We start from the raw sequence: 27,608 nt of genomic DNA on the forward strand, positions 1-27,608 counted from the left end.
TGAGACAGTTCATATAAAATGCTATCCCCTGTCTCGATGTTCCTCTCCCGTGGCACGCGATAACGGAAGCTTTTAAGCGAGACAATCGTTCGTCGCTTAATATTTACGCGTAATGCGTTTCCATTTACGAATCGCCGCTGGATGGGGCATTCGACCGATTTTCCCAGTTTATCCGCGAGTGCTCGAACGAGTGGTGCGCGGCGACACTCGCGAGGAACACGGATCAACGACGAGCGGAATAATGAATGGCGGAATGCGCGACAGGCGTGCGATTACAGAAGCATGCTAACGACGAAGAAGATCTCGCGTTACACGCGCCAAGGTGAGAGGCGACCCTTCCCCGGGCTTTTCATCCCCCTGCCTCCCTTCAGCTCCGTCCCGCCTCCTCGTGCCCGCCGCCACCCTTATTTGTTCGGAGAGTCCCCTGCAAACAATGGGAGGGAGGATTACGGGCTGTTTACTGTGAATTGAAATTCCTGTAAATTTCCTCTTCGCCTCTGTGCCTCGCGAGCGATTCGTCGCGCGGTATTCCGCTGGCGCCACGGCGGACTCGCATCCCAGGAATTCCTTAAGACCCATCGACGGTCTGCTTTGCGAATGCTTCTTTATTTCGTTTCTGTTGCGTGGGAGTTCGGAGGCTTTTGAGGCGATAAAGAGAGGGATTTTGTGATTTCGAGGGACCCTGCACCACGTGGCGATAAGGTTTTCGTGCTTCTAGGGTTTGTTAAGGGTTCGAGTAGGTATTCGGATTTTCTTGAGAGTTTTAGGTGTTTTATTGTTTTAAATTGTTTGATTTTTAAATTGATTTTTTTTAATATTTGACACTTCAAGTTTTGGAGCTTTTGAAGTAATTCAGTGTCAAGTTAAGAAGATTCTTGTTTCTGAAGCTCTTGTAATTAAGTACCTACTTAACTTTGCAAATTCTCAAATTCTAATATTTAGAAGTTATAAAACCACTGAGCTTTAGAAGTCCTTATATTTTTAAGCCTTAAATATCACAATTTTTACTTATCCTGTTTTGTAAAGGCCTAAGTCCTTTTTTATGATTTTTCATAAAGCTTTCTTTTTTTTAAAAATGGTACAGCCCTTTTTATTTCCACTTTTTAATTAACCATCTCTCTACCAAATTTCTATGGTTATAAAGTAAAACAACGTAGGCACATTTTTTATATTTTCAAGATACTGACGTTCACAGTTTTCAGCTTCAATACGATCTCATGAACTTGTGTCTTCTTAAACCCTTATTTTAGGGCAAGAAGATTCTTTGAATGCCCTTTCTTCTATCTAAAACCATATATATTCTATACTCTATATATCAAATAAGGCCTTAACTCGAATTTATTCTAACTGTGACGCAGATCTTCTTGCCTTACAGCCACAGATTACTCTCCCAAACCTGAACAGCAAAACCTAAGACCTGGTATCCCGATCAAAGCCAAAGAACGTCACGGGTGCAGGCGAGAGATAACGCGTCGGGGCATGTCCTTAAATCGACAGTGAAACCGTGCTACGTGCTACGTCTTCGATTCAATATTGATGAAACGCGTTGCAGCGGGTTCCCACGTGTTGCCGCGCGGCGGAAGATAAACGTGAATATTTTAAACAGGCGGGATGGTATTGCTGTTTCCGTCTCGCGGCTCGCAAGACGGCGCCTTGGAACAAGTGTTTGCCGCGAGGCGAGGCGAAAGGATCCCCGATGTCGTCGCTCGTAGCCTTGTCACTGAATACAAATCGCATTATCGCGGGGGAAAATCCGATTACAAAAGCGTTTTATGTTACCGCGACTGTGAGCATTCGCGTTTATTCCTTCGGTTTCTCGTTTAATCCCCTTCCACGGTGCAACGTGGAAAAAAAAGTGGGAAAAGAGGTGGCTGCGTCGTCATACATTCTCTGTTTCACAGGGAATCATTCATTCGTTCTGTTCGAATATCGTGTGCATTAAAAGCTGGCAAATTTTTTATGTGCAGGGATAGAGATTAGATATTTTTAGGCTCAGTGGGACAAAAGAGTTCAGACTGAGATTACGGTGTGGGTACGTACCTGTTTAGAATAGACAATTTCTCAGGAAATTCTATGGTGACAAAATTGAAGTATAAATTTAAATAAGTGTAATCCTAACCACATGAATTTACTTTTTCATGACCAAAACTTTTGAAAACTACAGTATCTCTTTCCTATAAACTCGCAAAGCGGTGCAAAAAGTACGTCCACAGATCAGAATCTCTACTAATATCCTAAATTTTAACTATCGCGATGATAGCAGTTCTGTTTCGCCAAATGAAACCCAAAAGCTCAGGAAAGTAATTCCTAGAAATAAAGAGAGAGTATTAGGAAGCTTATAATGACGAGATGCAGTTCGAGAAAATCCCTCGAAAAGTCTTCGAAATCCCTTGGGAATGCTTCGTCAGGAACGTTTGCAGACGAGTCTGAGAATCATGCGAATTGAGCAAGAATTTAGTGGGATCGTTGAACAGTCTATTCGATTAACATTGAAATTTCGCGGCGACCGCCTTTGTTCGAGTCAAAGCGATACCTCGATCGACAGATCCGCATCAGAGAGGCGGTCTTCGAGATCAGAGGTCGCAAATTACGAGGCTGGCCTGCAGTCAAGTGCACTCGCAGGCGGCAAAGACATTGCGGTTCGACGAATCGACGATGTTCGATTCCAGGGCGACGTCGATGGTTAGCGGTTCATTCACGAAATCATGTCCAAGAGCGAGTGATTAACGCCAGGTTCGATTGCGTTGCAAGCTGGTCTGCTTCTCTCTGTTTCGAATATTCGTGGCTCGAGTCTTCGCTGTGTCTTTGTCTCTGGCGGGAAATATGAATTTAAATTCCTGAGTAGAGCTACTTAGCGAATCTGTGAGAGCAAAACGAATGAACCTCGTTATGTTTTAAATATTTCTGTGAGAGGAAATTCGATGCTAAAGTTGGGGTTCTTTGTACTTCTGGTGACGAAGTGGAGGACTCTAGATGGTTTTATTGTTAGAGCAGAGAATAATGATGCTAGGATGTTCCACTCTGTTTCTTGAAGAACGAATTAACATCTTGCAATCGAAATATCAGGTTTCCACCCCATTCCATCTCGAGTATAAGCGGTAAATTAAAACCGAAGTATTGGATTTCCACCCTATTTACTCGGAAAGAGTAAGCAAAACGGTTTACACTTGAAAATGCAGCTACCACCTGGCAAGCCCGTAATCTCGAGTTTCCATTCTGCTTCCTCGGATTTTCGCCTGATTTTATTAAGTGTCCTTCGTTTCATAGCGCTCTCTTATCTCGTTCAACTCCATGCCTTCTTATTCTCATCTTATCGTGCACCTTCACATTTAATTCCTCGACGTCCTCCTGATTCCTCGTTTCTTTTAACCCTCTATGCGAGAGTGGAGAAGATTTGTCTAATAGTCTATGACTTCTTCGCTAGTCCAGAAAACTGCTCCAACATTGATTAATCTCAGGAAATATTCAGAATTCAAGTTTTCCCTCGAAAGTGATTAATCTTCGAGTGTCTGACTAATGACTGACTGAATTCACTGGAAACTACAGCTGGATCTCTCATCACCTTTTCATACAATATTCTAGTCATGAAACATTGTGTGGATTTAAGTTGTCTCTTGATATTTGTTAGTCTTTGATTGTCTGACTAATGACTGGTTAAATCCACTGAAAAAACAGAGCCCAAGCTTCTGTGACCTCTTCACAAATATTTTTAACATTGAGCTATTTAGAATTCAAATTATCCTTTAAAATAGATTAATCTTCGCGCGTCTGACAAATGACTGACTGAATTCACTGAAAATCACAGTTGAATTTCTCGTCACCTTTTCATGCAAATTTGTAACCCCACTCAGTTTCCTTCACAGAAGAATTAACGACATTTCTGGAAGAATTTATTTCACAAAAATAGTGCCTTTTCAGCGAGGAAAATGAAGGAAAAGCGGATCCTGCTTTTCATGCCTGAGCCCTTTCAACGACGCAATCAAAGCAAACGCGAGCAATCATAAGGAAGCAATTGCAGAAGCGTCAGCGGGCGGGTCCACGCAAGGCACGGGAGCAATTTGTACTAATTACTTCCAAGGAAGGGCCCGAATCGACGCGTCCGCGCAGGACTACGGTCTTTGCCGCGGCCCCTTCGGCTTGTAATCTTCCTACTTGTCAAATATCGCCCAGACGATCGTGTTTCCCTAGATGGTTGATGGAACGGCTCGCGCAATCAGAGGTGATTAGTGTCTGGTTTCAAAGGAGCAAGTCTTCCCATCGTCTGCCCCCTGTTGTTTCACCCGTTATGCCAGCAATTTGCAAGTTATCGAATAGTCAGGAATCGTACGATCGATGAGAACACCCTTGCTTTGGGAAATCTTTGAGAAGGGTTGCAGGGATTTTATGCAAAAACAGTAATTACCCCTCCACAGTTACCCCGGCCCTGTCTAATTAATATTTCCAATATTCTGTGCTGTTTCAAACGAAAATTGCAAATTGAGTTTGCAGAGAATTTTCATGCCAACTCCTTCAGCAATTTTCCTCGTCAGTGATTTCAAAAATAAGGTAGTTAATTGACAATCGTATCGTACAACACAAACGATTTCATTATCTCCCCTATATGATTATACGCGTCTCTCCCCAGGGTACAACTTTCGACAAATTATTTGCGCAATGCTCGAGCACGACGATCGGCTGTAATTCGTTTTAATTACCGGCGTAATATTGTTTTACAATATTTCAGCGAAAGGAACATCGACGCTGGCAAATGAGGCGGGTGAAGCTTAATGGGAAATTCGATCGCCAAATAATTGCATCGCGAACAACGGTTTATCGTGAATGGTTCGATCTCTATGGGTGAAAGGGACCTGTCCGCGGCTCTGTCGATCACGAAATTTCGATCACTCAGGGTTACCGAAAGCCGACGAGACTCAACCGAGATCCTCGGCCCCGTGTGCTCGTCGCGACGGGATCGAGATGCGCGTCACGGCGCAGACGGGAGCAGAAAAAGCAGAGATAGGGCTGGGATCGAAGAAAATGATGAACGAGACAGCCTTCGATAGGGTTCATCGATGCGCCGCTCGGGTCAAGCTTTTTCCAGGTTTTCGGCTCGCGCGGTACGATGTCGATGAACCCGCGATAAAACGATTGAACGTTTATTTACCTGCTCGCTTCCATCCGCCGAAATGATTTACCGAGGAAACGAATTGCGCGGGACGCGGGATTGCTCGCTGTGATGTGTCAAGAATTTCAGCGCTTAAGCTCTTTGATAGAGAAATATCCGAAATCCTAGGAAACTAGAGGGGAATATAGGGAGCTAGATAGGAACCGCGAATCGCGGTGTCGTTTTTCAGGAACCCCTGGGGTTGTTTCTGGTTGCATTTATTTTTATAGGAAACTCTGCAAATTTAACAACCATTGCAACCTCGCCTCCCTTTAGATATTCAGCCAATTAACCAGCAGAAACTCGCGACATAACACCAGCCGTTTGCAAGCGGATAGAGAAGCGGCGGTGAAGGAAATTCAGTTTCTTCTTTTGAACAAGGTCTAGACTCGATAAGCCGAACTTGCTGGTTTCCGCTCGCGACGAAGTTCCTGCCAGGAAGTTCGGTAAGTTGAACTGTTTCGTAAACAGTTTTCATATTTGATATCTCGTTACAGAATGAAAACCAAGCTTCGGACATATTGAATTTCCCCCCCCCTCTCTCTCACTCTTTTATTCTCAGACTCTCTCACTCTCTCACTCTGTGACTTTCACTCCCCCTTTCTCTCTCTCTATCTCTCTCTCTCTCTCTCTTTCTCTCTCTCACCCCTCGACCAGCAACACGATCTTCCCAAGCACAAGTTTCCATCCTCGGTCTGCACAGACCTCCAGGACCCGACGCAAACGCTCGGTAGGCTCTCGCGAGTCGTGATTAAAGAAAGTTGCCGCCCCCACGCCCGGTCCTCGTGTCTGCGCCGAGTTTAGACGCTCCGAAAGGGAAATTCCAACCGGATACGCCGTCTCCCGTGTAAGTTCCATCAGAGTTCCGTCGTTCTTAGCCAAAGGGAGCTTAATCACCGTTTCTTCCGCGCTTCTTTCTTTGGAGTTGCGCTTTGAAACTTCCCTCACGGTTCATCTAGCCATGCAGTTTGTCTTTTATATTATTTTATTTGCGCCCGTCCGACATCAGGGAAATTACGCTTTGAGAGGAGACGCTCCCTGCGCCTCTCTCCAAACCAGAGGCCCGTCATAAGGGTTGCCATACGAATTCTGCCTTTAGGCGTAGCGAGGGAAACTGGGACGTGAGGGAAGAAATAACAGGCGTCTTATTGGTACAGGGTACAGGGTATAGGTCTAGACCAGAGCTGTTCGAACTAGGGCACGCGTGACCTCAGTGGTTTCATCACTCTCGTATCGTTGTAGGGAGCAACAGAGGCGCTACATACAGGGTGATCAGTTTATATGGAAACCTGCTAATGAGTGTTGGCAGCACGTACAATGCTAACAGCTATTGCAATAAATGCTATCGATGCTTAGAGGATTTCCAGATAAACTGATCACTCTGTAGAGTTTATAGCCGCCTCTTCAGCGTCGCTATGAGGACAGTAGTCGTGGGAAGGGGAAGCAGACGCGAAATTTAGACCAGAGTAAACAGCTCTGGTCTAAACCCTAACTCCTAGACTCTAGATAGGACACCTATTATTTCTTCCCCCGTCATTTCCAAGGAGGGAACTCGTATGACAACCCTGCTCGTCACGAAAAGAACAGTGGGAATATTTCTACACGATCGTTTTCTTAGTACACTTTCCTTGGAGGCGGAGAGAGGGTAACCTAGGAACGCAACCCTCTTTCTTCGGGGTAATACGAGACGCACGGCCTCGTGGAGCTTCTGTAATCAGGCTCTAGAAGTTCGAGGTAGAGTGTGGGTGTACGGAATGGTCGATTGAGCGATATTTCGTGGGCTGAAGTTGGTCGTCGGAGTCGATTGCACGGGATTCCTGCTGGGAAACCCCAAAAAATACAGGAAATCGGATAAATTCACTTTGAGGGAGTTAATCACTGTAGCTGGGTTACTTGAGGTATGGTTATGGGGAAAATGGTAGACCCTCGAAATATGGGCAATAATAAAAGGATCTGTTTATGTTATACAGGATGAGTCACGCAACTGTATCACTTGAATCTTCTTCTGCACTATTTGTTATACGAAAATAGCAAGACTAAATGATGAATTTAATATCTTTAGAATTTCGACTTAGAACACTTTCATGATTCCAGATACTAAAAAATACCTATAGTTTTTCAATTACTAGATTTTTTAGCTAATAAAAAGCTTCACTTGAAATCAAATTGAAGCATTATTCTAAAGAAGCTATTTTACACCGATTTGCGATTTCCCTTTCGAGATCCCGACAGCAGTGAGAATTCGATACTCCAGGGGTATTATTCACCCTTTCACAGAAACTTGAATCGTCTTCAGCTTGGCGCAGAAAGTTACGAAAGAACAGGGGAAAGAGTAGTCTCGTCTAAGACGACTCTCGCGTTCGGAGCTCGATGTAAAGTCGATAAATTACAGAGACTCAGCGAGTTGAGTAAAGGCACGAGGTATCGAGAATCGAGCATCGCGCATGAATTACGCTTTTCCATGTTTCATGGAACATTGCCTTGTCGTGACGCGTGCTGTTGCATATGAGTGCAATTTCGCGGAGGCTCGGGCCCTGTACACTTTTATTAGATACTGCGGAAAGTTCGACTCACACCCTGCTCCCAGAACTTCAGCGAACAAGGCACTATCAACAGTGGAAGTTGAACAAGGAAACTTTCAGGTTCGGGAACGTTTAAGTTCACTTTAAAATTCAGAAGTACACACAGGAGTATTTTTCTGGGGAAAAGAATTGCTGGAAGTATTTTGAGGGAATTTTAAAATGAGGTCATGAGCTCTGGTTTAAATATCTACAATGTACATATTCAGATTCTTTGAACGAGATTAATGTTTTTCAAGAAAGTAAAATTAGCAACAGTATTCTGAGAAAATTTTTAAAATGGGGTGAAAGTATTTCGAGAAAATTTGAAAATAGTGTCATGATTTCTGGATTACAAATCTATAATGCAAATATTCATATTCTGAATATGAGATTCATTTAATAATTAGAGTTTCTAGTTCAAGAATCTAATATAAGAAAGATACTATAAAAATATTAGAGCCTATCATAACGTAATTCCAAAACATCCACACTGAGACCAATATAGTCAACTACTAAAATCTAAGCCAAACTAACTTATACCATCAAGCAACCCTCAACTATTCCCCTACACAGCAGGGACGATCGCAACACTATTAACAGCTTCCCAATCGATTTCGTGAACCGTTTGTTTTCCAGTAAACACAGGGGCACCGTTATCTGGAGTAAACAGCGGCGAATCGACATCGAAATTCGTTTTAATTCCGCCACTCGACTTCGAGTTTCATTCTCAATATTTACGCGTAAACATCACGCAAAGCAGAGGGAAAGAACATTGCTGCATCGAACCTATTCCCAGCTCACGCTCTATGGCGTTCACCGTTGTTTGGCCGCAGAAACGAGATTCGATTAGATCTCGAGACGATCGTGCCTCGTGCTCTCGGCTCGAGCACGACTCGAAAGTCTCGAAGTAGCTGTCGCGAGGGCGCGAGTGCTTCTAAATCGGAAATCACTTCGATGATACTTTTCCTCAGAGCGGTTCACGCTTCCCCGATCGGGGCACACCTGTCGGGGGTTCAAATCCAGAAACAACTTCCATCGAGTGTCCCCACGCAGGAAACTTTCTCCCGACTGTCCAAACACACTGTTCTACCACGCTGTAGTCGTGAAACTGCTTCACTTTGACCCAATTCTCGACGTTCTCTGCAGGCCTGCTCTTCTTTTCATTCGATGATTCATTTTATCACTGTTTGAACCCCTTGAACTCTAAAATTCTCATCTAAGAAGTACTGACTCTGACTGAGGTTCATTATTACCTTGAAAAATAATATTGTAAGCAGATACAGAGGCTGATTTTCCAAGTGATCCTCAAGGGTGTGACTAAACAAATAGGGCAAATTGCTTCTAAACTGGAAATAAATACGTATGTACATACCTAACTTAAATTATACATAAAAGCAAAACATGGAAGACAGTAGAAAACTTCAGATGCATAGAAACACTACACTTTTCTTTTTTTTTATATATATATTTTTTTCTTTGTCTATTCCTGCTTGGAGCGTAAATTATTTTCAACCAATCTGCAATCACCATCTTGTCTATAGACGAACTTAGTCCGTGAATCCGTGAAAACAATGTCCTTGAGGATCACTTCTTGAGGATCACAAAATTTACCGAAGGCTCGAAAGTGGCCACTGTTCTAAAATGTCCAGTTGCCACAGGAAGCAAGTTATAATAAAAAAAAAAAAAAAAAAAAACGAAAAGGATAGCAGAGGCAGCGATGGGCAAAGCATCGACCTCGTTAGTCAAACTCTTCGAAGAAGCTGTCGACGGAACGGTTGATAGTTAAGGGCAGAGTTTCCCCGAAGTTTCAGCCCGCTTAGCTGGCAACAATTTCTCCTCTAAACAGGCATTGTGGCGGGGTCCTCGGTATATATTCCGCGCAATTCCGAGGTATTTAGCCGCGGATCTAGCAGGCAGATGGAACGCAATCAACGGAACGAGAACAGTCGGCTGAATTATTTTAAGTAGCGAAACGCTTATGTCTCGAACGCGTTCATGCATATTCAGCTAGGCGTGAGCCAGGATTATGCCTGGTACTGGCGAAGTCTCGCGCTTCTGATTATTCGATAGGGAGCAGGAAATTCAGTTTCGAAATCGAACGAGAGAACGCCTAGGGGGGGAGTATCTGAACCCCTTTCTACCTGGAAATAGCAAGAGGAAACTTGGCCTCGACTTTACGAAAAACTTGGACGAAATTTATGGTACGGCTCTCGATGAATCTTTTCCAGTGCGTTCACTTGGGACAATAAAAACGATACTGAAACAGTGTCTGTAATTAGTGAGAATGAGGCAGAAAGAAAAAAATTGTATTTATGAGTAACTGATTCCTATGGATTATTTTTTGTAGCTCACATAAAAAGAAATTAACTAGGAAATGAATTTTTTTAAACTGTGGTGCATCTTTTTAAGTCAATATTTCTTTCTTGTTACTCAAATAAAAAGAAATCGAATACTGTGGAGACTACTTTTAGAATTAGACGATTTCTTGATATGTGATGCGTCTTTTTAAATCTATAATTCTCGAACCCTGAATTTTTACTGATTACTTGTTCCTCAGTTTGAAAATTGTTTAAAAGATATCCGACGATAACAATATATAGCGATGATATCTAATAAATAAATAGAGGAGAGAATTCGTCGCGATAGAGGCTGCAAAGAATTTTTCGAAATATCGAGCAGAAGGTAGCGCGTTTTCCCGTCAAAGGAGGGAAATCTCGTTTTCTCTCCGACTCACGTAGGAGTGTTCTCAGAAATTGGGCGAATCATTGTTGTCGTCTTTTTCCTTCATCGACCTCCCGAGGACAGGCTTCAAAGCGTTTCCGGTTGCTTCTCGACGCGCCTCTCGCGAGGGCGGTTCTTTGAAATGCGTCGGCCGCGTTTAACGTTAGAAACGGCGGAAAATCGTACCAAACGTCGCTAAAGCGAACGAATGGAAACATCACTGTGCACATTTTTCGGAATTCATTGATGCAAGTAAACCCGTTCCATCTCCAATGGCGAAATCAATTTCTTGGAACGCTGTCGCCGGTAAATGGGAACTGAGAACGTCTTGTCTTTTCCAAAACTGATTCCTTTTATATATTAGTATTTTCAAATTTTAAATATTCTAATTTTTAAATATTCAAATTTCTAAAATATTCGAATTTTCAAATATTCGAATTTTCAAATATTCGAATTTTCAAATATTCGAATTTTCAAATATTCAAATTTTCAAATATTCGAATTTTCAAATATTCAAATTTTCAAATATTCGAATTTTCAAATATTCGAATTTTCAAATATTCGAATTTTCAAATATTCAAATATTCAAATTTTCAAATATTTTAACTTTCAAATATTCTAATTTCCAACATTTCCTATATCTTAATTTGTGTGTCAGAAACGCATACATAACAAGATAAAACAGCCACTTCCAACGACCTCATATCACAAGCGTATCTCCTGCGCTCCAGAAATTCGCAACATATACGCAAAAATGAATGTAATTTTCACGTCTGAAATACAAAAGACAGAATCCTAAAACGGGCAGAATATCTCCTAGGAGTGAAGTGTAATTGATTCAAGGAGCCCTCAACGATTCTCTTTCGCTCCGAGGCGCACTGAGTTTCCATTACGAGAAAAGGAAAAAAAGGGGCGAGAGAGTAACGAGGAAAATCAAATGTACTTGGCCCCGATGTCCTTTTAGTCGAAGTCAACGCGGCCGACAGGTATAGGATCCGCTGAAAATTCCGGAATAGACACTCAGCGAAGTACTTGACTCGATTATGAAAATGTACTTTCCCTCGCCTCCGCGCCCTTTCTCGCCACCCTTCTGTCCACAGTTCTACCCTCCCTTTGATCGCGGCGTAAATGTCGCGGATTCGACGGGCACCTGTACGATTAGTCGCTGTAAAATTAATTCGTTTATCTGTTGCTCTCTGCATCGGGACGCATTTTATTCTTTCCTTGTCGCGGAAATTTTAGATCCTTTCGAGATAAGAGGAGAATAGAATTACAGGAGTCCAGAGAACTGAAAATTCAGTGACAATTTAAATGTGTTACAGTGTAAGGTAGGCTACTGTTATAATTAAGTAGGTGTTTGTCGGAATTTTTAAGCTAGGTACAGTCCTCTGTAGGTTACGTATGTAAATTGGACTGTTGAAAATTCAGACTTGCAATTTCAGGTTATACTACTGGAAATATTGTGGTAATTTAAATGTCAGACGTCGAAATCTGAAACTTAAACGACGCTACTTGAAATTCAAATTCTGCTGAAATGTGTTCTGGATTCGAAATCTGAGAAAGTGTTAGTACAATCTGACTGAAAAGGAGACTGAAAAGTGCAATGATCAAATTGTAACTTTTACATAACTGTAACATTTAAACAAGATCCAGATGTGAAAGTAAAGAAGAAAGGAATACTTAAATAATTCTTATAGACTTCATAGAAATTTGACTAAAAAACTGGAACCTAAATCTCAATATTTTCTACCTTCCAAAAATCGATATTATCTATAACACAAACTTCACAAATTCTGCATATTCTATATTTCCCCCACATCAAAACTCCCCATAAATGCACCAACACCCTCAGTTGAGTAATATAACTCCCCTCGTTGACAACTGTTCCTCGTCACCCCAAGAAAACAATAAATCCACCCTCTTTAATTAATTACTCATCGGTAGAATTCCGTAGAGTCGCAAGCTGAGCGCGTCACATGTCCTCCGAAGACGAAGAAAGGGAAGAAAATGAACTGGCTGACAAGAGGAACACTCTCTCGGAGCCACTTCAGGAAACTTGTTCCAGGTGCTCGCGTTACGGCGCACTCTCGACATTATCATTTTCATTTACATTTCCGCCGCCACTTGCCTCCCTCCTTTCCCCATCCCCTTTCAGTACACCTTGTATCTGCTCTTTTTTTCGGGGGTGTAGCTCGTCTCGATAAAAGCGAACGCAGAGGAGAGGAAGGTCGGTCCCTCTCCTGGGAGAACTGGCGGAAAATTGCGCGTAGGCAGTGCTCGAGTGCTCCTGCCAGGGTGAGAAGCGACCCTCGAACCCAGTCTTGGTCGTTTCACGTTGTTAGACGGCGGGAGTGCGACGAGAATCAGAAATGAACCGAAACGAGAGCAGTTCGTTCGGGAAAATTATAACTGGCTACGCCGCCACCGATTTCTTCCTCGATCTTTCGACTCTGTTATCGATACGGGGCCATTGGCTCTCGATGCACAATAGAAAACGGTTTAGTATTCCCCAGGCGGTTTTACTCGCGAGAAAATTGTTTCGGGATTCGAGGAGCTTTCTGGGGCAAACGAATGGACCCGATTGTTGAACTGCTCTCAGATTTTGGTACTGGGATTTTCGACTGGGGGCTTTGGTTTGTGAGGGGCTCGTTGAGAATTCTCCCTTTAAAATGACTCTAGGAACATTAGTGTATGATTTTCTTTTACGAACTTACAGTAATTAAAAAATTGACAATATTTCTATACCTACCTAAAATATGAATTGTCCTGTCTCATGAGAAGTCCCCTGAAAAGCATTGATTTTAATGCTTTCCAGGAGACTTCTCATGGGACACGGACAGTAGATACAGTCGCTCGTGTCGTACGAATAATGCCTTCCTCATCTGATCGCTATAACTCGTTCGCCCCTGGTACAGCGAACATAGCAACGATCACATATCAAAAGAAACACAGTGCAACACCGAGTGGAACGAAAAAAGGGGCATCAAGAGTCCCCCATCGCAAGTTCAAACGATCGTTTCGCGTGTCCGCGTTGACTCGGAGCAAGCCACGAATTGAATGGATGAAGATACGCGATGTGGGTCAATCGTGCAGCATGCCTCGACGCCAGAGACGTGTCAGACGGTCCCTGCGTCTCAATTCGCTTTTTCCATACGTATCGGAACGACCATCGTCGAGTTTTACTGGAGAATCGCGGAGCAAACGATTCCACGTAGCCCCGTCGCTGAGCGAGCGTTTAAGAGGACATCCGGGACTTGAAAGCAGCGCGTTCGGTGAAAAACAACGGCTGGAAGCGAGCTGCAAGTGCCCTCGTTTCCGCGAGCCCCGTCCCGCGCAATTAAGCGAGCGCAGAGGAGCCTCTGGCGAAGAATACACTTGTTAGAAGCTGCGCGATTTTCTAACGATGTGCCACGATGTGGTGAAATTTCTTGCGGGTCCTTCCTTCTATGTGAATTCTTTCTATGTGGATTTCTTGTGAATTTTAACCTTAGTCCTGAATCGCGCGAGACGAACACGATTAGTTATTTCGCGCAGAAGTATTTAGATTACAGAGACCTGAACTATGAAGACAACTGTGATAGAAAATTATGGTTGGAAGTGACATCGCTATTTGTATGTATTTTCTAATTGGAGTACAAATCTTAGTGACTAAACCAAGGGTTAAGATCCTCATCTCCCGACCTACACTATTAGTATATAAGGAGTTGGATAATTGCAAGAGGATTTTTGGTATTCAGAGCTTCTCTCGACTACACGTCTTCTTACTCATCAATATTTTTAAGTGTTGTACTCGTTGAAATACAGTATTTACTTGAAACTTGCATATTTTAATACTTGTGGGTATCCAACAGTACGAACCATTTTTTATAATAATATCCTAATCAGAGGATACATATTCCCCACAATTTTAAAAAACTGTTATTACACAATATTCAATGTATGATGAACAAAATTGGAAATAAAAGAAAATTTGATAATTTCTTCACTCACCGATCTATTGATTATCTAATGATCTCTCTCTGTGTCTTTGGCCAGTAGTTCGCTGATGCCTGTGAGATGAAAGACACTCACACACTTTAGACTGCTGTAAAATAACGAAAAAAAAACTAGTTGAAAATAAAGGTAATATTTTAAAAACACTGATAATGAGTAATTAATTTAGGAGTACCTAAACGAAGCTAATTCAATAGTGAAAACTGATCACTGATCATGAAGTTAAAGATGTTTTTTTATTTTGTAAGGGAAACTCTGGCTCTAGCACTTCACAGATCGACGACACAAACAGCAAAGTGAATATCTTTGAGATACTAGGCAAGCGATAAGAATATTGGAAAAAGAAGGCTTTAGCTTCTTGCAGAACTACGATTAATTCTTATTATCTGTTTATATTAGAGGACCTTCCACTCGACACCTCACTTTACCACACTATATTTCCAGGCAAACTGCACCCTCGACAGTGTTAAGGGTCTCGCCATTTCGAGGCACCCCTCCTTAAAGACCTCATCGTAAACAATCGAAAGTCGTAACCTAAACAGTCTCTCGTAGCGATTGGCATGCTCTTCCCTGGAGCTCTTCTATCAACAAGACTTTCCCTTCTGGTCAACAGGCCTTTCAAGAGACACGACGAATCTCTGCCCATATTTCACCTTTGCTTACACACTTTACAAGCACATAAAGAAATAATAGCTATTCGATTGTAAAAAATTATTCACAGCTTTCCAATCCCACTACAGATCCAAGCTTAACCCTTCAGACCTGATTCTTCAAAAACAAAGAAAAATGAAAAAAAAAAGAGTATACATGATTGCAATCATAATTTTAGTATTTTAAATCAGATATTAAAGTAATAAAACAATATATATTGTAATATGCATAAAATCTGAAGGGATTAAACAAATTCGAATTCTGATGCTACTATATCAGTCGATAGCAAAAATTGTATTCGAGCCAAGCGCATAAATTAAAATTTCTGTATTACCTCACATATCTTCTATACAATTATTCACATATAAAATAAATTCATATTTCCCACACGAGGACTCAGATATCGCACGCCACTGGAATCAATGAACCGTGGAATTTCATTTCAAGCCGAACACCATTCCTCGACCCTTATCACAGAGGGAAAATTCATTCTCCGAAGCCGAACGCGTCCGATTGAAATTAAACTAGCGCGTTCCCCCTTCGAGTAGAAAAAGGAGCGAGATCTCGCTAATCTCTGAGTTTTTTATCAACCGCAGCCCTCGAAGCTCGCGTAGGATGTCAGCTGTCCTGAAAGGGGACCGGTTCGACCTTATTGGCGAATTCCAGGGTGAGACGGCAGCGAGCTGCTTCTCCCTCGCGACTTTCCCTGGAAGGATCAAGACGTGACGTATCGTCGAATTCCCTTTCCAGGACTCAACGAAAAGATTCACCGCGTCACTTTGTCAGGATTATCGACGCCCACGTATCACGTCGTTCTACAAGTGCAGGGAACCTCTGTGGTAGGTTGCGTTTAGGAGTTACGTGGATGGGTCTTTGTGCGAGGATTGGGAAATTGGAAAATTGGAAAACGTCGGTTTGAAGAAAAATCGAGTGGTTATTATTGAGGGTAATTTAGTCTTTGATCAGTGGTGTTTTCGAAATTCGTGCTGCTGCTTTGGAAATTGGATTCTGTCAGGTCGTTACTATACTCAATGGTGGACTGAGTCTAAAAATATTGCTTGTCAAGAGATCAAAGGAACCCCACCCACGATTATAAGGTTACAGGGTTTTTTTTTAAACAATATATTAATTATAGTTACACGATGCAATAACACTAGAATTTCTATTATATCTTCAAGCTACTAGAAGGCCATTAATATTTTTAATACACCTTCTTCTGAAGATATATTTTACGAATTTCATAAAGCATAAATATTATTTTCGATATTATTTTACTTTAAAAAATGTTCGCCTTCATTAACAATGTAACCATAAACGCAGCGGAATGAAAAGTAGCTAGGATTGATTAAAATCCCAACAGCACAGGATGTTTCGAAAATCGCCTCGTGCCGAAGGAAACTTCCTGCATCCTGGAGAACCCAAAGGGCCAGGCCCCTCGGGAGGGTGCATTTTGCATGACGCTGCATATTCAGATGCAAAGTGCATCTATCGTTAACGACTGGCGGGAGCGTTCTCCTGGTGCCCCCGATAAGTCGAAGTTTAATCGCTTATAAAATAATCCTAGCCGTGCATACTGGTTAACGACGCGCCGTGAGTGGTTCTCCTGGGCGCAGAGTGCATAAGATGCAGCTGCATCAGCCCGAGGAAAGGGTGCACGTTGGGAGTTAGAACCGATGCGACTGTTTCCATGGCTCCTTGCCGAAATAAACCCTCAAGTTTTGCACAGCTGTGCTCGGCCACGACGTCCGAAAGCCTTTCGAGAATTCCATGGGAACGTGACTCGGAGCCGTTTTCGAAATTCGTGGGATCCTAGGAGAGGAATTTGTCGATGACACTATCTGACCCTGCTGAGTGTGCCTGATTGGGAATATTCGATATTTTTTAATTCATTCTGAATAACTAATCAGGAAGAAATGATTGTGGGCTCGTGAAGCCTCCCTAGTAGATTTTCTTTTAAAAAGGTAGCAATAAAGATCGAACTTCTAACCCTAAAATGAAATATAAAAATCGAAAAATAAGTAGGGTATGATAAAGCAGTGTTTCTTTAAAAAATGAAAAATTAGTAAAATATGAAACAATAAAGTGCTCCGAGGTTCCCTCCATCTCCCACAGAATTTTCCATCTCGATGCAACTGCTGCGTTTACCAATACCAAACTGTCAAGGATGCTTGTCCCAGGATATCGGGAATGGCTCGATCGCAAGCAGCCTAGCAATTGAGCAGCGGTCTCGAGATAATTTTTGAATTCTCCGGAGAATCTGCTCGAATCGAATCCCCATTCGCAGCGAGCGCTCAACGAGAGACTCGAGAACGCAGAGTGCCGTCGGAGGAAAACGCCGGGAAATCCTCTCTAATGAAATGCAGGGGGCACAGGAGGGACGAGAGCCAATCAGAACAGAGATAATAGCGGTAAGGTAAAGCTAAAGAGGGCAGACAAATCCTGGCCTCCAGTTCACGAACTGTGGTGTATTAGCACCTTAAGAATACTTAAGATAGATTTTACACTGTAGATAAATAGAAAGTTAGTGATCTCTTGCTAACTAACCATACAGAGATTTTATCGACTTTGGCTATGTAAGGGACTCTGAAAAGTCTTGAGTAATGAAAAAGTAATTGATACTTATGAATAAATACAGAATCACTGCTACCTAATTCTGTTCCGTATCGCAATGAATGCAACTCGATGCACGTCGAAGGCTCCATTTCCCAGCGGAAATTATCGCGAATTTAAGGCCAGCGATACCAAGGAAGCAGTTTCATTCGTATGTAGCCAGTTGCACGAGCCTCTCTTATTTAACGTAATTCGAGCATATAACGGTGCACAGGGGCAGCGTGGTGCAATACCTTGGCGAAATCGCGCGCTTAATTAAATACAATTTCAATGTTTCAGCGTGGCCCTCGCGAGCCGACTAATGCAAAATATATCATTTCAATTTGTATGCAAATTAACGCGCGTATTTTGATTATATCAGCCCCGACGTTTATTACTGCATCGCGCGTTATTTGTACGCCCTTTTTTCCCCCTCCCACTGCATCTTCCAGAGGGATATTTTTATGGTTACCTCGTTCGACATTTCTCTGGCATCGCGTTCGCTTAATAAACATTAATTAAAACGCCGTTTAATTACGTTAATGGAGTTAGCGGTGCAGGATCGACGCGACGCGATCGAATTGTTCGGAGCCAGTTTTAATTTGTATAATTACACGAATTCCTTCGCTCGTTTCCGAAGCCTCCTCGCGTTCTCCACGCGCAGCGTTTCGATTTCAGGGAAGAACAGAAAACCGAGGCGATTTTCCCAGAGGAGACGAGGGCCCTTGCTAACGCGCGTAATTAGGAGCTGGTACTGCGCCCTGCGAGCCTGCTGCTGCAACTGCGTTCTGAGATGTTCATAAATGCAGGACTGGCTATTTGCGAACGTTAATAAGCGTGTAGATCAGCCTCGGGACGCGTTGTTACTTACCGACACACCACGATGCCTGTGTTAGAGATTTGCGCGCTTTACTTGGAGATTAGGGGATGTTCGAATTAATAGTGAGCCATTGGCGAGCCCTCGGACGAGATAAAATAGGGTGCTTTTCGAGGGTTCGAGACGGATGAAATGTGAGATTTGGTGGAGACTCAAGACTCAGGCGGTTCAAGATCTATTCAAGCGGAATTTGATGGGTCTAGAAGTACGAGAGAATTCGTGAGAAGCTTCGAGGCGAGTATGTCGGTGGTTAATTTGCAGAATTGAAAAGTGGAATATTTGGGTAGGGAGTAATTGATAGGAGAGTTGAGGACCTAAAGGGCTGAAGGACTGAAACGTAGAAGAATCGAGGAATTTGAATTTAGAAGAACTGAAAGACTGAAACTTGGCAGAATTGAAAAATTGAAAAATTGGAAACTGAGAAATGGAGGAATTGAAAAAATGAAAAACTTAAAATCCGAATTTAAATACTGAAAGTTTGAGAAACTGAGAAATTCATAAATCAAAGAGTCAAAGATTGTTCCACACGTTCCAATCGCTAACAACCCAAAGGAAACTTCCCAAGCACAATTTTCTATTCCACATACCCTGTTCAATTGTCCACATCACGACAGAACGTGACGGAACGCCATAGAAGCGGGCGCAACGCCGACGTGCTGGGCAGAGCACAGAAAAAAGGCAAATGCGTCGAGCTTTCGTGTCTCAGGGATCGAAAGCTAAATTTATTGTCGGCTGCACGCGAGACTCGCTTCAAGATCAAAGGGCGGATACGACTTAAGTGCCTTTTATCAAGCGGCCAGCACCGCGGCGACAGATCCCAGCGACACGAGCATTGCAAACAAAGATTGTTGCTCGATTTCTTTTTTCTTGCACGTTCACGAGCCATTTAATCGCGCTATTTATCGCAGCAGCTTTGTAAGTCACGATTCCCCTCCCAGCAAGTCCTCCATAAGGAAACGAATAATTACGCGAAACAAGTGTGATAGAACAGGCCTTTAAGTCAAATCTATTCCACAGCGAGACCATCGATCCCGCGAAAAAATTCCCTCGTATTCAACTCAAAACTGAGCACACACTTGCTCGCGTCAGGTGGCAACACGCTCGCAGGTTGTCGCAAGCGGCAAATCGAAAATTCCAGTCGGCAAATAAGCCCGAGATGGTTCAGAGAAATCGAAACGAACGTTTGCTTTCACGCGAGCTAACGTTTCCCTCTCATGGTTGCGAAAGGAGCACCGTAAGCACGTGTTTGTTTGTCAGTGCCTTTTTGTTTGCCTCGACGATGCTGCATAGCGGCGTACTTCGCTCGCAACTTCAGGAATTCCCCGTATTTACTTCTTGAGAATGTGTCATTCGTTTGCGAACGCGGCCAAGAAAGTGCAAACACCCCTCCGCCAGCATCCGCGAGTTTGCGTGTCTGGGCGTCGCCCACGTTTGATGCTCGTCGTGAGCGAGCTGTTTAATGGTTACTGGCTGAGGGGAGAGTGAGAATAAATAGAGAGAGGGTGAGAGGAGGGGCGGTTGTTACGAAATCACGGAAATACCGAATCGATAATATGAAGCTGGATACTGAAATTACACTCCCTTTGATGTAGCAGATCTGAGTTAAACTAGGGTTAAATATTCCATAAATAGTTAGTTTTCGTTTGGTAGTTATAGCTTGAATTAATGATCGCGAAGAGGAATCAACTAAATAAACTGAATAGACTGAACAGAGGTATCCTCCTCCTGCTATGATATCTGATCACCGCGACATCTGCTTAGCTCGATACCTGACCAGTCTAATACTTGGCTACCCTGATACTTGATCACCCAAATACCTGGACTCCCCAATAACTAGGCTACCCAACATCTGAACCGTCTTCATACCATATCCGTACCATTTCTGTTGGTGTACCATTTCTCGCCTCACTACCGTTTCCAATCCATTCTGTAGCCTCCACAAAATCTCTCCATAAATCCCACAAATACCCCCTAGAGATCCGAAAAGTACTAATCTCGTCCCAAATCGTCCCAGCGACGCAGCCAAAGATTAAGCGCGGGGTCAGCCGCGACGGTGCATAATGGACGAGCGTAATACACGTTTAAATTAGCGTATGACACCCTTGAAGCAGGATTTCCGAGGGCCTGTGGTCGCCGCTCTGCCCGTAATTTTCAACAACAGGGACCGTGGTCGTCTGATCCTGGCTAGGTGGGCAGCCGTGTCGTAGGAAAGGACATCATCAGCAGCAGCTCCGACGTCCCCGACTGGACGTCCCTGTGCACGCACACGAGATAACCCGCGCAGACACGTGCAGACGCTCGCTTATAGACCGTTAATTAATTTCGCCAATTACACCGACCAGCCAAAGCGGCCTGTCGAGGCTACACGACGTTAGCCTTTGTGAACCGCCGCCCGCCTATCATCCCGCAAAGACTACGGCAAATTAAGGCGAGACCTCTGAAAGGGGGTCCACGACTCCCGCCAAAGGGGGAAAAAAGAGTGGACGCTGTCCCTGGGGACAATTAAGCCGAATTTCCCGTCGAAAAATCCGCCTGGGAAATCCCCCGTGAGGCCTGTGTACAATGTTGCCGAGGATCATGGCAAAGATCGCGAAAATTACACCGTTTATTTTGTTAATTGCTGCGGCTGGTAAGATCTACTCGGTGTAGAGGCAGGAGAGGCTGTAGCGATATTGAGGCTTTGGGTGTTTACCCTCTGAGGTTTTCCTACCTCATAAGAGGACTTGTGAAACACTCTGCATGTTACCTTGACTGTGTGCAATTGGCGAACAAGAGATCTTGATATTAGCGTTTAGAGGTTGGATATTTTTCTACTGAAATGAAACAATTTTTTTTCGTGAAAAATTTATGGACTTATGTGAGTATATGTGACTATGTACTCAATGGGGTGTCTAAGTTTGCTGTTGGATCATATATGGACCACCCTGGCTCCCTAAAGATTAATAGTCTTATAGTTTTTAAAAAGAAGCAGGGTTTGCAATAAAGACGAAGTTTGAAATAATTTTTAGGTATCTGTTTGGTCTTCATCGATTCGTCAAACGATTAGAAAAGAGATGTTCCTAGTAGTCTAATCTAGAATGAGTTTCATTGTGGCTAAGCTGTCATGATCGTATGTGAAAACAGCTGGGATTCTCAGTATATCCGAACAGTATGCAACTGGTTAGATTACCGTAGTACTTGTAGCTGTGCGACCAGAATTAAATGGGTTTAGCATGCAGTCCCTATTTCCTATGAGCAAAGGCAACCCAGACCATAGCCTAGAGGCCTAAGGGAGTGAAACCCTCGCTAACTTTAGTTTCCCATTACGTCTGCTGCGAAAGATTCAACTGTCCGCGAAATACATCCTCATCAACTATCTCCTATTTCCTTATTACCATACTCCGATTCATCTCAGCTACTCTCCCACGTCCTTTCGTCCTCGTTTAAGTATTATACCCACAACCCGCGATCCCCAGAATATTGCTTTTGAGGAAAACATTCCTACACAGAGGACGATCGCCAAGAATAGCTCACGGGCAACTGAAACCACCCGTTCCCCATCGCCAAGCGACCCGATCCAAGCTTCCCTTCCGCGTCATCTTTCCTCCCCAATCGAAGAAACCCCTCGAGAAGCCATCCCCCAGTGGCGGGCTTGTCAAAGTCGTCGTCGTCACGGGAGTCACGTCCCCAAGCAACAGAGCTGCCGGAAGCCGCGGATATATCCGTGCGGTCGTTGGCCGGCCGCAAAACCGCGAACCGTAACTCAATTAATCCGGATTGATCCGATGGCACACACACGGAGACCCCTAGCTTATACGTGGCAGCGTAAACAGTGTTGCTCGAGGGTAGAGGTTCGCCTAAAAAAGGAGTCCAACTGGAGGAGTGATCGAGCGAGTGGGGGAAAGAAAAAGAAATTTAGGAAGAGGCTGAAATGTGTACTCTGAAAGGGGAAACTTGATGATTTCAATGCTATACTGCGTTCACTGAGAGAACGCAGTCGTTTCACGCAGATGGCTTCCATTGCCCCGACTGACTTTTCCACTGAGATTGGTGAAGGATTCAAGAGCCTAAAAGGACACGCCTTGCTTCTTTCTACTCTGTATACCTAGTGTCCAAATGAAACAAACGTTTCTATCTATTAAGAAACAATATTTATTGAGATATCAATGTATAAGAATCCACAGCTTATTTGATTATAAAGAAACAGCAACCGGTAGAACTGTTTCCTGGATTTCCTACAAAATGTTCGATGCGACCAGGTAGTTTATGACACGGGAAATCTAGGGTTGTTTATAGTATTGCAACGCAGTAAGAATTCTGACTAGTACCAGTACGTTTTCGGTCGACAGAGACGATATTCAAGAAGATTTTTATTTGCTAACAGAGCCGCATTAATACTTTCAGAGAAAACTAAAATCTAAAAGAATATCGTTTGCTTGCTCAAAATTTCTTTCACACCGTTTATGCGCTAACACTTGAAGAAGTGACTTTCTTTAGAAATAGTAGGACCTCCAAGGGCCCAACAAGGGGTTGATGGGTAGGGATGTGCTCGGGAGTGACAGAGCCAATAACTAATGAGCGTAGGCGTGAACTGCGCAAAGGGTACGAAAACTCGTCAACCGACAACTGCGTTCTCCCAGTGAACGAAGTTAAAGTGGGTCTGTACTGCATGTTATATGACAGAGTTATGTAACTTGTTAGGAAACAGAAAAGAGAAATGTTAAGCTGGGTCTACGTTACATTACATAACTTGGTTATATGGAATAATCATGAGCTACTGTTCTTATGTCCTAGAGAAGTTGAAGAGATCTGAAAAATTCGAGAATTCGAAATTGAAAAATCGAAGTTTTCGACTCCCTTTTCTAGGCCGACCTGTACAGACGGAAGCACGCGTGCACACGCGTGTGCACGTGGATCGATCAGGAGGCGGTGTCCTCGTCGACGACGATTATATCGCGTCGCGATAATGTCCAAGACGGCCGCACGTCACAAGAGAAATATTGTTAGCCGCCCAGTGACGGATGGAAGATTAAGGGAGCCCCGGGAATTTCTGGCTGCGCTGGTTTCAACGTCGCAGAGTTTATCGCCCCTGGGGTCTGTGCCGAGCTCTGGGCTCTTTTTCTTCTAGGGTTATCGTGACCGTGGAAAATTGCGATCTTTCTTTTGCTCTGCGAGAGGAGGGGGCAGACGCTCGAAAAGCGTGATCGCTGGTGAATTGATGCAATAATGTAACCAGAACCATCGAAAAGAAAAAGAAACTGCAATAAAATCGTTAATTTAATTTAGATTTAATAGAATACTATCTTTCCCCCTTCAAGAACACAAACAAAATTACTCGCGAGACGTTTGCACCCATCACTAGCTCCTTCAAATATTATTCCATTTTAAAATTAAAGTTTCCTGAACCAAATATGTAGATCCTTAAATAAAAGTTGCCTGAAAAGTCTCGAAATCCACTTGATATACCTTCTTCCCCGAAATACTAATCACTGAAGCAACAAGAAAGAACAGAGTTGAAAATTGCTAGGCAGCTCGCATGCTAATCACGTTAAACAAAAATCGCGCCGTGGCACGCGCAAACGAGGGCAAACTAAAGGGTCCCGATGTTCGGGGGTGTAATACTGCTCCAAAGGGCGGCTATTAAGAAAATAATCTTCCACGTTGCAAGGAATGCTTTCCTTGGCGCGATACAAGCAACCCCTTTCGCATAATCCTACGGCAATCCTCTCGAGGCGGTCGTCCCGCGTCTTTTCAACGAAAAGCGACGACGACGAAGGTGCAGAGAAATGAGCCATCGGCTCGTGTTCCCGTGCATCGTGCAAATTGTCGTGCCGCGGCTCTATAAAGAATATAAAATAACGCGTGTGCGTTCAGAATAAACGCCTAAGGAGTTCGCACGCGACGTGCGATAATTTTTCTCGGGCAATTTTGTCGCTTGGGACGAAGGACACGAGAGGCTAGAGATAACATCAACTACCGAGTGGATATTGTACTTATTCTTTTATGCAGGTTCATGGCTGCCCTTAGGCGCATTACTTTGATGGAATTTTATTTGATCATGTAGCGATTCCGTTCTGCATTCATTTATTTAACTCTTGACTTCTAGTAACTGTTTTCTCGGTCTGAGTACAGACTCATTCTACTGGCTTTTTTGTGTCTGACTTGGGGCTTATTTTACTGTATGTTTGTGGGCCTTAATCGATAGTTATTCTACTGAATTTTTTGTGTCAGTCTCAGGGCTTATTCTACTGAATTTTTCATGTCTGACTAGGGGCTTATTTTACTGATTTTTGTGAGCCTGACTAGATAGTTATTCTACTGAATTGTTTGTGTCTGACTCAGGACTAATTCTACTGAATTTTTGTGGGTCTGATTCGGTGGTTATTCTACTGAATTTTTCATGTCTGACTCTGAGCATACTCTACTGCATTTTTGTGGTCGACTCAAAGCTTATTCTACTGAATTTTTTATCGTCTGCCAGAAGCATATTCTACTACATTTCTGTGCCGTACTCGAGGCGTATTTTACTGAATTTTTTGTGCCTGACTCGAGGCTTATTGCACTGAGTTTTTCGCCTCTGACTCGGGGCTTATTCTACTGAATTTTTTGTGCCTCATTCCTGGCGTATTCTACTGAACTCTTTGTGTCTCACTCGAAGCTTATTCTACTTGACATAGAGCCTGGCACACTCTACGTGATATACTGTTTTTATTGCTCTTATTTAAACGTGAAAGGCTTTATAATGGAAGCTGTCTTTGTATCTTGAAATTGGGCGAGGGTAGTTGAGAGTTGACGTTTAGTACACTTTCTGTTGAAAAATTTGTTGCTGCGAATTCAATCGTGAAAAACGAGCCTAGAGTAGTGGACACAGAGGGAGAGAAGAACGTAATCCAGAAAATTAAAAAACGTAACCATCGAAATGGACCCGTAACCGAGGCCAGCGAAAACCACTCCGAAACGAGAATTTAAAATACTGACTCGAGTGGAGAGGCATCGAAACGGCGCCCTTTTCGAAGTGGGGGGGGGCCATCGAAATTACACACGGTCCATTTGAACGTAACAGGGGGCTCTTCGATGGGACCAGAATGAACCGGACCGAATATAACATCGAAACGAATTGTTATTGCATCGCGGTCGATCTACGAGCGTGAATCAAACCTTATAGTAGGCGAGATTAATTCGATCGAAAGATGCTGATATCGTTCACAGAATCGTCGATTTTTGTGAAAGGAAGCACTTTGGGATCGACGAGCGTCGATAAGAATGTTCTTAAAGTGGGAATCGAGCGATTTCTCTCCTCGAAGAACTGAAACCATGCTGGTAGGAATTTATTAAAAAGGACAGGGATACTGGATTGGTGATAAACGGCTACTGGTCACACTCGATCGAGCGTGAACGATAAATTGCGATTCTCCTATTAAACCGTAACAATTAATGCAATAACCGAGAGGAATGAGTACAGCTCCGATTTATTAGGGCGATTCGAACGCAACGATGCAGCATTCGGACCTGTTTTTAAGCAAATTTGGCGATGCTGTAGTTTGTGGAACGCTGGGAATAGTGGAGAATATTATTCCTCCTTTTGGTAGTGGCCTCTGAATTTCGGAAGCCTAGAAATTTGAAATCACGAATCTTTATGCATTCCTACGTCCGCAGTGCACGACTTCGTTTAAGTGAGTAGAACTTTCTAAATAAATTCCACCACTCCATGGCGAGCAAATAGAGAGAAATGTAAATCGAGAAGAGCAGGTTCTATCTTTGACGATTTCAAGCGATCGTATCTCAACCGTGGAGGGGGATATATCTGTTTCGGTGGAATAAATTCCGGGAGAAATGTTTGTCGTACTCCAGCGGGCTCGAGAACGAGAGATGCTCGATTCCTAGGACTCCAGTCAGAAATTCCCAAATAAAGGTCCTCCGTTTCCTGTTTGTACCAGAAACGAATTCGCGTTCAGCCCTCATCAATCTTACGCTTCCCCATCCTTTTCATTCTGGACCTTTGCACCGTTATCCCCTCCTCCCGCTCCCTCTATTCCAAGTCCTCTTTTCGAGCGCGGGGATCTTCGTTTCTGAAAAGGAAAGATTTGTAGCGTCGAATTAACGCTAATCGACCCCAATTTCCGCGGGCTTATCAATACTTCATTATCCGAAATCGACGCTGCCTGGATCCGAACGCCGATGGACCCTCAAGCGAGCACAATAACCCGTTGCGCCCTATGTACAACAAGCCGATCCATTCAGCGCGTTCTAATTCTAGGAACGTCGGCAAATTTCCGATTTGCTTAGATCGTTATGTACACGAGCTTAGACGTACATACGGCCCGATTAATTCGGGCTGCGTCGCGTCGAAGCTTCCGATTCGATTGCCATTAACGGAGCCCCAGCGCGGGGAACGTTTCGCTAAACGCTGCAGATGAAATGCAAGGTGTTGGTCTAGTCAGCTGAAATTTAGGAGAACCGATTCTGTTGTGTAGGTACAACTAAAAATCAAGAGCGTAAAATCAGGTTTCTCGTTTTCGGGTTATATTTGCGATTTCATTGTTGGAATATTTGAATATTTGAATGTTTGAATATTTGAATATTTGAATATTTGAATATTTGAATATTTGAATATTTGAATATTTGAATATTTGAATATTTGAATATTTGAATATTTGAATATTTGAATATTTGAAATTTCGAACACTTAAATATTTGAATATTCGAATCTTCAAATACTCAAATACCTTAATTTGACTGACTTCTGATCTCTATTTCAGTTTTCAAATATTTAACCCTTTGTAACCCAGTGGTCTTAAGCTAGAACCACATTTTCATAGCTTGTTATAACACATCCTTATCAAATTCAGTTGAACTAAGTATTTCTTATGAATATTTTTCTATTTTCATATCCTGGACTACAAAGATTTATATTTCTAATACCTCTTAAGCTTACCTAGTATTCCCTGCCAGCTCCAGCTTAGATTTACAAAACTAAATCCACTTAATCCTAATCCCAAACCACAAACTAATTAAAAGCCACCCCAAAAATTTGAACACAACAAAAATTTGAATCTACAAGTACCGAAATATTGGAGAACTGTTGAAGTTTGAT

General features: G+C 43.0%; 1 protein-coding gene across 4 annotated transcripts in view; it reads right to left on the reverse strand.

Annotated features, from left to right (window-relative positions):
* Ph4alphaefb (prolyl 4-hydroxylase subunit alpha-1) overlaps positions 1–27,608 on the reverse strand; it is a 260,485-nt gene that overhangs the window by 210,024 nt on the left and 22,853 nt on the right. For 2 of the 4 annotated variants that reach the window (XM_076379870.1, XM_076379845.1), the window contains exon 2: positions 14,416–14,509. The exons of the other annotated variants lie outside the window; for them this stretch is intronic. The gene's annotated coding sequence lies outside the window, so the exon portion shown is untranslated. The remainder of the gene's footprint in view (positions 1–14,415; positions 14,510–27,608) is intronic. 4 annotated transcript variants of the gene reach the window in all.

The sequence above is a fragment of the Calliopsis andreniformis genome, chromosome 1 (genome assembly GCF_051401765.1).
Source record: "Calliopsis andreniformis isolate RMS-2024a chromosome 1, iyCalAndr_principal, whole genome shotgun sequence".
Lineage (NCBI taxonomy): Eukaryota > Metazoa > Arthropoda > Insecta > Hymenoptera > Andrenidae > Calliopsis > Calliopsis andreniformis.